The sequence below is a fragment of the Phyllobates terribilis genome, unplaced genomic scaffold, assembly GCF_046119375.1.
Source record: "Phyllobates terribilis strain yellow unplaced genomic scaffold, ASM4611937v1 Scaffold_5__5_contigs__length_657084704, whole genome shotgun sequence".
Lineage (NCBI taxonomy): Eukaryota > Metazoa > Chordata > Amphibia > Anura > Dendrobatidae > Phyllobates > Phyllobates terribilis.
In genome coordinates, this window is record NW_027362765.1 from 388,181,004 (window position 1) to 388,193,605 (window position 12,602).

A 12,602-nucleotide genomic window follows, 5' to 3' on the forward strand; every position below is an offset into this window, starting at 1 on the left:
GACTGATGAAATGAGTGACTCTTGATGGGCCAGATGGATGGGCAGAGAGCTCCACTCCGACTCAAGACGCCAGCAAGGTGGAGGTGGGGTACTGGTATGGGCTGGTATCATCAAAGATGAACTTGTGGGACCTTTTCGGGTTGAGGATGGGATGAAGCTCAACTCCCAGACCTACTGCCAGTTTCTGGAAGACAACTTCCTCAAGCAGTGGTACAGGAAGAAGTCGATATCGTTCAAGAAAAACATGATTTTCATGCTGGACAATGCTCCATCACATACATCCAACTACTCCACAGCATGGCTGGCCAGTAAAGGTCTAAAAGAAGAAAAAAATAATGACATGGGCCCCTTGTTCACCTGATCTGAACCCCATAGAGAACCTGTGGTCCATCATAAAATGTGAGATCTACAGGGAGGGAAAACAGTACACCTCTCGGAACAGTGTCTGGGAGGCTGTGGTGGCTGCTGCACGCAATGTTGATCGAAAACAGATCAAGCAACTGACAGAATCTATGGATGGAAGGCTGTTGAGTGTCCTCATAAAGAAAGGTGGCTATATTGATCACTAATTATTTTGGTTTTTGTTTTTGCATGTCAGAAATGTTTATTTCTAAATTTTGTGCACTGATATTGGTTTATCTGGTGAAAATAAACAAGTGAGATGGGATTATATTTGGTTTTTATTAAGTTGCCTAATAATTCTGCACAGTAATAGTTACTTGCACAAACAGATATCCTCCTAAGATAGCCAAATCTAAAAAAAAAACACTCCAACTTCCAAAAATATTAAGCTTGGATATTTATGAGTCTTTTGGGTTGATTGAGAACAGAATTTTTGATCAATAATAAAAATAATCCTCTAAAATACAACTTGCCTAATGATTCTGCACACAGTGTATTCATTCTCTTTCAGGGCCCCGGCAGAGGCTAGGCAGCAACCAAAGGGTCCCTAGCCAGCTGGGTCAAAACAGTTTCTCTGGCATACACGTCAGGTGGCCTGGCCCCTCCCTGAAAATTTATAGCCCTGGTGGAGTGCGCTTTTATCTACAGTGATTTGAAAAAGTGTTTGCCCCCTTCCCGATTTCTTATTCTTTTGCAAGTTTGTCACGCTTAAATGTTTTTGTTTCAAACACGTCGTCCTTCATGAGTTTCTGAATATCCGGACCCACAAAAATGCCTTTCTTCAGTTTTGTTTCGGTCAGTCTCTGAAACTTGGTGCACAGGTACTTAAGTCTCCTTCTTTCAGTAGAACTTTCACAAACTGCTTCATAAGTCCAAGCTTAATGTGGAGTGGTGGCAGGAGAACTTTAGAGGGATCAACTAAACTTTCTGCAACTATGTTCTTGAGTTCAAGTTGGCCAACTTTTTTTTTAGGTTCCAGTGATGTGTCCTGTCCCATTCACACAAAAAGCATGGGTACTTTGTGTATCCTCTTTGCTGACCAAGGAGCAAAGAGAGAACTTTCAGGTCACCACATATTGACCATCCTTGATCCTCGTAGGGAAGTTTCTTGAGAATAAAGTCTAAATTCTTATTCTCATAGCTTTCCTTCAAGTGCACAGAATGCCCTACAGGTACTGAAGCATACTTGCTGCCTTTGTGCAGTAGCACAGCTTTCAGGCTAATTTTTGGATGACTCAATAAAAAGTCTCCACTCACTCACATTGTACTCCAATGTTTAATTTTTCCATTAGCCTAGGATCATCACTTCAATACACTAGAGCACCGTCTTGAGAAAAGAATGGAAGGAATTCCTTTTCTCTGCTTCTGTACCATGAAAAACAGGTACCAGGAGCTAGGAGGTTTTTTTCCTTTAGGCTAAAGCCTAAAAGTGTCTGCAACATGTTTAGGAAGGTCCAAATTTCTGACTAAATCATTTAATTTGAGCTGTGAAAAAAGCTGTGGGACTAGTGTGAAAGTCTTCATTAGAATCCTACTTTTCATGTTCTGAATCAGGTGTATCTTCAAGTATTTCTGGAGGTGAAAATTGTCTCTTCAGAGAGGATGGGGACTAGAACTCTAGTGCCACCTACAGGAAGTAGCAATTCTGAAAGTCAATAGTGACCCTTTAACAAGCTTTATCACAGAGACTTAAGACCCCGTCACACATAACGAGATCGCAAGCGAGATCGTTGATACTTCACGGTTTTTGTGACGCAATAGCGATCTCGTTATGTCTGACAGGTAGCAACGATCAGGCCCCTGCTGTGAGATAGCTGATCGTTACAAAGCTTCCTGGACCATTCCTGAGTCGTTGCACTCCCGCTGGACAGTGTCCATTGCTGTATTTGACACCTTATCAACGACCTCGTTAGCGATTCAGAACTGAGACACGTAGGCGTGCATAAATTGGACTTTTCCGCGCCCCTCGTCCCCGATTGGTGGTCGCTACAGCGTTCTCATTTTCCGCCGTGCATAAAGAAGGCAACAGAATAGCGATTCCATCCTTTGTTTCTGACCTCGTGCTGGATTGCAGATCCTAGCAGAATTCTCCGGGCTGTTGATATCCGTTCATTCGAATGAGTCCTGATTTTGCGGATCGTTGTAGCGACCAAGGCCGCCCAATCAGAACGCAGTAGCGTCCACCAATCGGAGATGAGGGGGTGCTGAAAAGTAATTTTATGCACGCCTTTGTGACACAGTGCAGTCCCTATCAAGGTGTGGATCGTTGAAATAGCTGCTGTGTGAAAGCGTCCCAACGACCGCCGAGATCGTTAGTTAGATCGCTGGGGCGGCCGAAATCGTTGGGAAGTTCTGCATATTTGACAGCTCCCCAGCGATCACGAAACGACTCTCCAGCGATCCCAAAACCGTGACGTAATAACGATCTCGCTAGCGATCTCGTTATGTGTGACGGGGCCTTTAGGCTAAAAGTCTATTAAGTGTTAAAGGGTCACTATTGACTCTTAGGATTTCTACTTCCTGTAGGTGGCACTAGAGTTCTAGTCCCCATCCTCTCTGAAGAGACAATTTGCATATTTCCCAGAGGAGCATTGCAGCTTTAAAAGTCTCCTCACCTGAGGTGCTTAACACATCACTCTCCGCAAGGAGAAATATTACCCCTAGATATCTGGAGGTGAAGGGACAGGTATTCCTGGACTGTCAGGCACAGGGCCAATCGCTGATGGGAGTTCTGGGTATATAATTTCCTTCTTTTTAAGGATGGATCCCTCCACGTTGCATGTACAAAAGTAACAGTGATTGCTATGATTTTGCGGTTCCCTCTTGATCATAGGCACGCCAAAACCACAGCTCTTTCTTCCCTTTAGACCACTGTTGTAGTTCTTCTACACAAACAGAACACACTACATGTGGAGTCCATGACTTTTTTCCTGATCACCTAGTTTTACAAAAAAGTACGCATAATACACTTTTCTAACGAAGTTCATAATGTTCCTTCACTATTAAACAAACGCAAACGTAGCAAAACTTGTCAGGTGAATTACGACATGCCCTTGTAGCCATTTCGATCAACGTTGTTAGAAACAGGAGCTTAATCCACCACAACCACTAAATACTGAAAGGAATCGTGGTCAGCAGCGCACCACCACACTCTTATCAACTCTGTCTAAAAGAAAATCTGCCTTTGCTCTAAATATCACAGTGCAGCTTTCCGTTCTTATACTGCTGAGGTAAAATGTAAGCTGTGCTCTGATTGGCTGCTATGGACACCACCACACTGTTATGAACTGTGACTGAAAAAAACAAATCTGCCTTTACTGCCCATAACAACCAATCACAGTACAGCTTTAAGTTCTACTGCTGAGGTAAAATGTAAGCTGTGCTCTGATTGGTTGCTATGGTCACCACCACACTGTTATGAACTGTGACTGAAAAAAAGAAATCTGCCTTTACTGCCCATAACAACCAATCACAGTACAGCTTTCAGTTCTTCTACTGCGGAGATAAAATGAAAGCTGTGCTCTGATTGGTTGCTATGGACACCACCACACTGTTATGAACCGTGAATTAAAAAAGAAATCTGTTTTTACTGCCAATAACAAATCACAGTGCAGCTTTCATTTCTTATACTGCTCAGGTAAAAAAAAAAAGGATATGCTATGATTGGTTGCTATGGACACCACCATACTCTTTGGAAGCTGGGCTGATAAAATCTTCTCTGCCTACAGCAGCCAATCGCAGCACAGCATCCACTAATTTCCACAAATCTTCCACCAAAGGTCACGCAAAGAAAAAGCCTAACGAGTCAGTGTTTGTGAAAAAACTGTACTTGATGGAATTTCTTTTCAATATTTTTACTCAATTCAGTGATCGAAAGTATATAAAATAAGTATTTGATACACTGACGATTTTGTAAGTTTTCCCACCTACAAAGAATGGAGAGGTCTGTAATTGTTATCATAGGTATACTTCACCTTTGAGAGACAGAATATAACAATAAAATCCAGAAAATCACATTGTATGATGTCTAAATACTTATTTGATGCAATAAAATGCAATTTCATTATTTGATCACCTACCAACCTGCAATAATTCTGGCTCTCACAGACCTGTTAGTTTTTCTTTAAGAAGCCCTCCTACTCTGCACTCATTACCTGTTTGCACCTGTTTGAACTTGCTACCTGTATAAAAGACAGCTGTCCACACAATCAATCACACTCCAACCTCTCCACCATGGCCAAGACCAAAGAGCTGTCTAAGGACACCAGGGACAAAATTGCAGACCTGCACATGGCTGGGATGGGCTACAGGACAATAGGCAAGCAGCTTGGTGAGAAGGCAGCAACTGTTGGCACAATTATTGGAAAATGGAAGAATCACAAAATAACTGTCAATATTCCTCGGTCTGGGGCTCCATGCAAGTTCTCGCCTCGTGGGGTAAGGATGATTCTGAGAAAGGTCAAAAATCAGCCCAGAAATACATGGGAGGACTTGGTCAATGACCTGAAATGACCTGAAATGAGCTGGAACCACAGTCTCAAACATTACCGTTAGGCAACGGCCCCACTATCAGTATTCGGTCAGTATTTTTTCTCTGGAGTGGGAGACAAAACAAGTTGAGGAACAATCAGAGAAAAGGTATAATAGAAATAAGTCACCAATTCTGCATTTATCACCCACTCCTGGGTTTGGCTCCCACTTCTGAGAAAAATACTGACCAAATACTGATAGTGGGGCTGTGGCCTTAGTAAAACACTACGCAGTCATGGATTAAAATCCTGCAGGGCATGCAAGGTCCCCCAGCTCACGCCAGCACATGTCCAGGCCCATTTTAAGTTCGCCAATGACCATCTGGATGTTCCAGAGGAGGCATGGGAAAAGATCATGTGCTCAGATGAGCCCAAAATAGAACTTTTTGGTATCAACTCCACTCGCCATGTTTGGAGGAAGTAGGATGAGAACAAAGTCAAGAACACCATCACAACCGTGAAGCATGGTGGGGGAAACAACATACTTTGGGGTTGCTTTTCTGCAAAGGGAACAGGAGGACTATATTGAAGGGAGGATGGATGGGGTCAAATAATGTGAGATTTTGGCCAACAGCCTCCTTCCCTCAGTAAGAGCATTGAAGATGGGTCGTGGCTGGGTCTTCCAGCATGACAATGACCCGAAACACACAGCAAGGGCAACTAAGGAGTGGCTCCCTTAGAAGCATTTCAAGGTCCTGGAGTGCTCTAGCCAGTCTCCAGACCTAAACCCAATAGAAAATCTTTGGAGGGCGGTGAAACTCAATGTTGCCCAGTGACAGCCCGAAACCTGAAAGATCTGGAGAAGATCTGTATGGAGGAGTGGGTCAAAATCCCTGCTGCAGCGTGTGCAAACTTGGTCAAGAACTACAGGAAACGTCTGTCTGTTCTGTTTTTCTATTGTATTAAATACTTACTTCATGCAATAAAATGTAAAAATCATACAGTGTGATTTTCTGGTTTTTATTTTTAGATTCTCTCTCTCACAGGTGAAGTGACCTATAATAAAAATAACAGACCTCTCCATTCTTTGTAGGTGGGAAAACTTGCAAAATCGTCAGTGTATCAAATACTTATTTTCCCCACTGTATTTAGGGAGTAGGGTAGTAATTATAAAAGAGTATATCTATTTAGCCTAACATGCATATATGTATGTATCTATCAAATTAACCAATTGGAGGACCTCTCATACTCTTTAAACCACTGAAGCGTAGAGAGAGGCTCAGCCTTTTAAAGCTGTAGGTTTCTTGTCCTTGGGGATCCTCTCTCTCTACATGATGCTGTTGTAGGTTCAGGAATATCCAATTACTGATAAGTAATTATATATTTTTCTGGTTAGCCAATAAAAGTATCACCCCGTGACAACAATCAGTGGAAACCAGACAAGTCATCCGAGATCCAGACGACTTATCAAAGTGTGTTATCTCTCAAATGCTGCAGCAATTCAGGGGAAGTCATACATGACGCAATGCACTACCCATGGTCAGCTACTGCCACTAGGAGGTAGACACAGCATCAGTGTTCGCTTCTCCTTCATTAGAGATGGCACCCTAAAGGGCCGAATATAAGATGATCCAGTGCATGTGAGTGTAACTTTTAATCAGACTTATCCTCTTAGTGGTGCCCAAGAAGGACCCATCGGTTTATCCTGTCATGAAGGTTAACCACCTCAACAAGGGGTTGGTCACTTCTGTATGGAGTACTTGAGTACAGGAGGGTTTCCAACCATCAGATTCCCCTACAAACTGTCTCGTTCAGCTGGATAATCTATGTCCCGACTCCTCTTTCCTTCCCAAATGATTTATTTTGAAAGAGAGTCTTTCAGTAAAGGTTTTCTTACCTAGTAAAAATTGGCTACCCTAAGGCAAGGTGTCACGGGTGTGTCAGATGTAACAGACAGTCACCCTGCAGTTGGTTGCAGAAGATCTCTTTGTTTGGCATTACAGACACCTTCTTAGCCGTTTCACTCTAGGATCCAGCGGCTACCTCCTTCCTGCTCTAAATGACACACTGGCCTGGCTGTTTAAATAGTTTCACTTTGCAGCAAGAGGGTGCCGGTGATATTCACTTGTGTACGCTTGGAGCTATTTCAGACGTCTTTCTACTTCTCTGGTGCTAGGAGGAAGTTTGGAGTTATCGCTTTGAAATCTTCTCAAGCTAAGCTACTTTTTCCCTTGTTTGTCTCCTTTGTGGTCTTTAGTTGTCAGTGGGGATCGACTAGTGCTCATCCTCCCCTTCCCTATCCGGGGCCAAGCGCTAGGGAAATACAAGGGTAGGTTCCTGTGTGGCGATTGGTGAAGAACCAATATAGGGATGGTAAGGCAGACAAGGTGATATCAGATCAGCCTAGGAGGTCTCCACTCCCCCCTTTCCCTAGAGTCAGGACTCCCTTCCTCTCTTCCCTTTGTGTTGCACTTAGTCTTTCCTACACAGTGCGTGACACAAGGGGTTGGAATATTTCAGAGAAACTTCCCAATTTCTCTCTGCCTGTCTTTGCGGATTCTGTGAACCATGATGGCTTTGATACAGGCAGACCCCTACGCTAAGGTCCACATCCATTTTCTTCAAAGAACAATCCTCGCTCATTGAAATCACTGGAGTCATTGCATCACCTGAACCTCCATCTTTTATCACTCCATCATTTGATCACTCTTTGGGTGCCTGTTCAGTCTACTCTGAGTCTCCCATTTTCCCCTCATCAACAGGAGTCTTATCTTAGAAGGACAAAGGCAGGATGTGATCCAACAATTCGTATAGCTCCGTTAAAAATGAAACACCACTGTCTCCCATTGGCATCTGCCCCTCTGAGATGATGTTTAAGGGCATTTAATGGGCTATTGAAGATGCCATTCTAAGGGATCATGGGTTTTCTGAACACATCAATAATGAAGAATGCCAGGAAATCATCCTCTTCTAGAATCAAAGAGGGAAGTTTTACTTTTAATATTGTGCAAATTGCCTCTTCAGAGAAAAAGAGGACTTGTACTCTATAGCGCCACCTATTGGAAGTAGCAATCCTACAAGTCACAATCAACCCTTTAACGAGTCGTGCAATATGACTTAGGATAAAAGCCAAATCAGAAACTCAATTTGCAGACACGGTGTTTGGGGCTGTTAGCCCTCGTCAGTGCAAAGTATGAGTACTGATTTGGCTAGTTGAGAGGCTCTGGACTGAGGTCTAAGGGGTAGCGTTTCTCCTTATGGAGAGTGACACACCAGCTCTGGCACGTCAAGGTAAGGAGGCTTATTCGCCATGCAATGCTCCTCCTCCAATATGACTTAGGATAAAAGCCAAATCAGAAACTCAATTTGCAGACACGGTGTTTTGGGCTTCGGGCTGCAAATTGAGATTCTGATTTGGCTTTTATCCTAAGTCATATTGCACGACTCGTGAAAGGGTTGATTGTGGCTTGTACGATTGCTACTTCCAATAGGTGGAGCTATAGAGTACAAGTCCTCTTTTTCTCTGAAGAGGCAAATAGCATATTAAATTTCCCAGAGGAGCATTGCATGGCGAATAAGCCTCCTTACCTTGACGTGCCAGAGCTGGTGTGTCACTCTCCATAAGGAGAAACGCTACCCCTTAGACCTCAGTCCAGAGCCTCTCACCTAGCCAAATCAGTTCTCATACTTTGCACTGATGAGGGCCAACAGCCCGAAACACCGTGGCTGCAAATTGAGATTCTGATTTGGCTTTTATCCTATGTCATATTGCACGACTCGTTAAAGGGTTGGTTGTGACTTGTAGGATTGCTACTTCCAATAGGTGGAGCTATAGAGTACAAGTCCTCTTTTTCTCTGATGAGGCAATTAGCATATTAAACTTCAGCAGAAATCCGAGAACAATGGTAGAGTTCCAAAGCATTTTTAAACTTCAGCAGAACTGCGAGAACAATGGGAGAGTTCCAAAGCATTTTTAAACTTCAGCAGAATTCCGAGAACAATGGGAAAGTTTGAAAGACTTATTTAAAAAAAACAATAACATTCCGAGATCAATGGGAGAGTTCCAAAGCATTTTTAAACTTCAGCAGAATTCTGAGAACAATGGGAGAGTTCCAAAGCATTTTTAAACTTCAGCAGAATTCCGTGAACAATGGGAGAGTTCCAAAGCATTTTGTAATCTTCAGCATAACTGCGAAAACAATGGGTGAGTACCAAAGCATTTTTAAACTTCAGCAGAATTCCGAGAACAATGGGTGAGTTCCAAAGCATTTTTAAACTTCAGCAGAACTGCTAGAACAATGGGAGAGTTCCAAAGCATTTTTAAGCTTCAACAGAATTCTGAGAAAAATAGGAGAATTCCAAAGCATTTTTAAACTTCAGCAGAACTGCGAAAACAATGGGAGAGTTCCGAAGCATTTTTAAACATCAGCAGAATTCCGAGAACAATGAGAGAGTTCCAAACCGTTTTTAAACTTCAGCAGAATTCCAAGAACAATGGGAGAGTTGCAAAGCATTTTTAAACTTCAGCAGAATTCCAAGAACAATGGGAGAGTTCCAAAGCACTTTTAAACTTCAGCAGTATTCTAAGAACAATGGGAGAGCTCCACAGCATTTTTAAACTTCAGCAGAATTCCGAGAACAATGGGAGAGTACCAAAGCATTTTTACACTTCAGCAGAATTCCGCGAACAATGGGAGAGTTCCAAAGCATTTTGTAATCTACAGCAAAACTGAGAAAACAATGGGTGAGTACCAAATCATTTTTAAACTTCAGCAGAATTCTGAGAACAATGGGTAAGTTTCTAAGCATTTTTAAACTTCAGCAGAACTGCTAGAACAATGGGAGAGTTACAAAGCATTTTTAAACTTCAGCAGAATTCCGAGAACAATGGGAGAGTTCCAAAGCATTTTTAAACTTCAGTAGAATTCCGAGAACAATGGGAGAGTTCCAAAGCATTTCTAAACTTCAGCAGAACTGCGCGAACAATGGGAGAGTTCCAAAGCATTTTTAAACTTTAGCAGAATTCCGAGAACAATGGGAGAGTTCCAAAGCATTTTTAAACTTCAGCAGAACTGCGAGAACAATGGTAGAGTTCCAAAGCATTTTTAAACTACAGTAGAAATCCGAGAACAATGAGAGAGTTCCAAAACATTTTTATACTTCAGCAGAATTCCAAGAACAATGGGAGAGTTTCAAAGCATTTTTAAACTTCAGCAGAATTTAAAGAACAGTGGGAGAGTTCCAAAGCATTTTTAAATTTCAGCAGAATTCCAAGAACAATGGGAGATTTCCAAAGCATTTTTAAACTTCAGCAGAATTCCGAGAACAATGGAAAAGTTCTACAGACTTATTTAAAAAAGCAATAACATTCCGAGAACAATCGGAGAGTTCCAAAGTAATTTTAAACTTCAGCATAATTCCGAGAACAATGGGAGAGTTCCAGAGCATTTTTAAGCTTCAGCAGAATTCCGAGAAAAGTAGGGGAGTTCCAAAGCATTTTTAAACTTCAGCAGAATTCAGAGAGCAATGGAAGAGTTTCAAAGCATTTTTAAACTTCAGCAGAATTCACAGAACAATCGAAAAGTTCTACAGACTTATTTAAAAAAACAATAGCATTCCGAGAACAATGGGAGAGTTCCAAAGCATTTTTAAACTTTAGCAGAATTCTGAGAACAATGGGAGAGTTCCAAAGCATTTTTAAACTTCAGCAGAATTCCGAGAACAATGGGAGAGTTCCAAAGCATTTTTAAACTTCAGCAGAACTGCGAGAACAATGGGAGAGTTCCAAAGCATTTTTAAACTACAGTAGAAATCCGAGAACAATGAGAGAGTTCCAAAGCATTTTTATACTTCAGCAGAATTCCAAGAACAATGGGAGAGTTTCAAAGCATTTTTAAACTTCAGCAGAATTTCAAGAACAGTGGGAGAGTTCCAAAGCAGTTTTAAATTTCAGCAGAATTCCAAGAACAATGGGAGATTTCCAAAGCATTTTTAAACTTCAGCAGAATTCCGTGAACAATGGGAGAGTTCCAAAGCATTTTGTAATCTTCAGCATAACTGCGAAAACAATGGGTGAGTACCAAAGCATTTTTAAACTTCAGCAGAATTCCGAGAACAATGGGTGAGTTCCAAAGCATTTTTAAACTTCAGCAGAACTGCTAGAACAATGGAAGAGTTCCAAAGCATTTTTAAGCTTCAACAGAATTCTGAGAAAAATAGGAGAATTCCAAAGCATTTTTAAACTTCAGCAGAACTGCGAAAACAATGGGAGAGTTCCGAAGCATTTTTAAACATCAGCAGAATTCCGAGAACAATGAGAGAGTTCCAAACCATTTTTAAACTTCAGCAGAAGTCCAAGAACAATGGGAGAGTTGCAAAGCATTTTTAAACTTCAGCAGAATTCCAAGAACAATGGGAGAGTTGCAAAGCACTTTTAAACTTCAGCAGTATTCTAAGAACAATGGGAGAGTTCCACAGCATTTTTAAACTTCAGCAGAATTCAGAGAACAATGGAAGAGTTCGAAAGCATTTTTAAAACTTCACCAGAATTCCGAGAACAATGGGAGAGTACCAAAGCATTTTTACACTTCAGCAGAATTCCGTGAACAATGGGAGAGTTCCAAAGCATTTTGTAATCTTCAGCAAAACTGCGAAAACAATGGGTGAGTACCAAAGCATTTTTAAACTTCAGCAGAATTTCAAGAACAGTGGGAGAGTTCCAAAGCATTTTTAAATTTCAGCAGAATTCCAAGAACAATGGGAGATTTCCAAAGCATTTTTAAACTTCAGCAGAATTCCGAGAACAATGGAAAAGTTCTACAGACTTATTTAAAAAAGCAATAACATTCCGAGAACAATCGGAAAGTTCCAAAGTAATTTTAAACTTCAGCATAATTCCGAGAACAATGGGAGAGTTCCAAAGCATTTTTAAGCTTCAGCAGAATTCCGAGAAAAGTAGGGGAGTTCCAAAGCATTTTTAAACTTCAGCAGAATTCAGAGAGCAATGGAAGAGTTCCAAAGCATTTTTAAACTTCAGCAGAATTCACAGAACAATCGAAAAGTTCTACAGACTTATTTAAAAAAACAATAGCATTCCGAGAGCAATGGGAGAGTTCCAAAGTAATTTTAAACTTCAGCATAATTCCGAGAACAATGGGAGAGTTCCAAAGCATTTTTAAACTTCAGCAGAGTTCCGAGAACAATGGGAGAGTTCCAAAGAATTTTTAATCTTCAGCAGAACTGCGAGAACAATGGGAGAGTTCCAAAGCATTTTTAAACTTTAGCAGAATTCCGAGAACAATGGGAGAGGTCCAAAGCATTTTTAAACTTCAGCAGTATTCCGAGAACAATGGGAGAGTTCCAAAGCATTTTTAAAACTTCACCTGAACTTTGAGAACAATGGAAGAGGTCCACAGCATTTTTGAAACTTCACTAGAATTCCGAGAACAATGGTAGAGTACCAAAGCATTTTTACACTTCAGCAGAATTCTGAGAACAATGGTAGAGTACCAAAGCATTTTTACACTGCAGCAGAACTGCGAGAACAATGGGAGAGTTCCAAAGCATTTTTACACTTTAGCAGAATTCCGAGAACAATGGGGGAGTTCCAAAGAATTTTTAAACTTCAGCAGAACTGCGAGAACAATGGGAGAGTTCCAAAGCATTTTTAAACTTCAGCAGAATTCCGAGAACAATGGGAGGGTTCCAAAGCATTTTTAAAATTTCACCTGA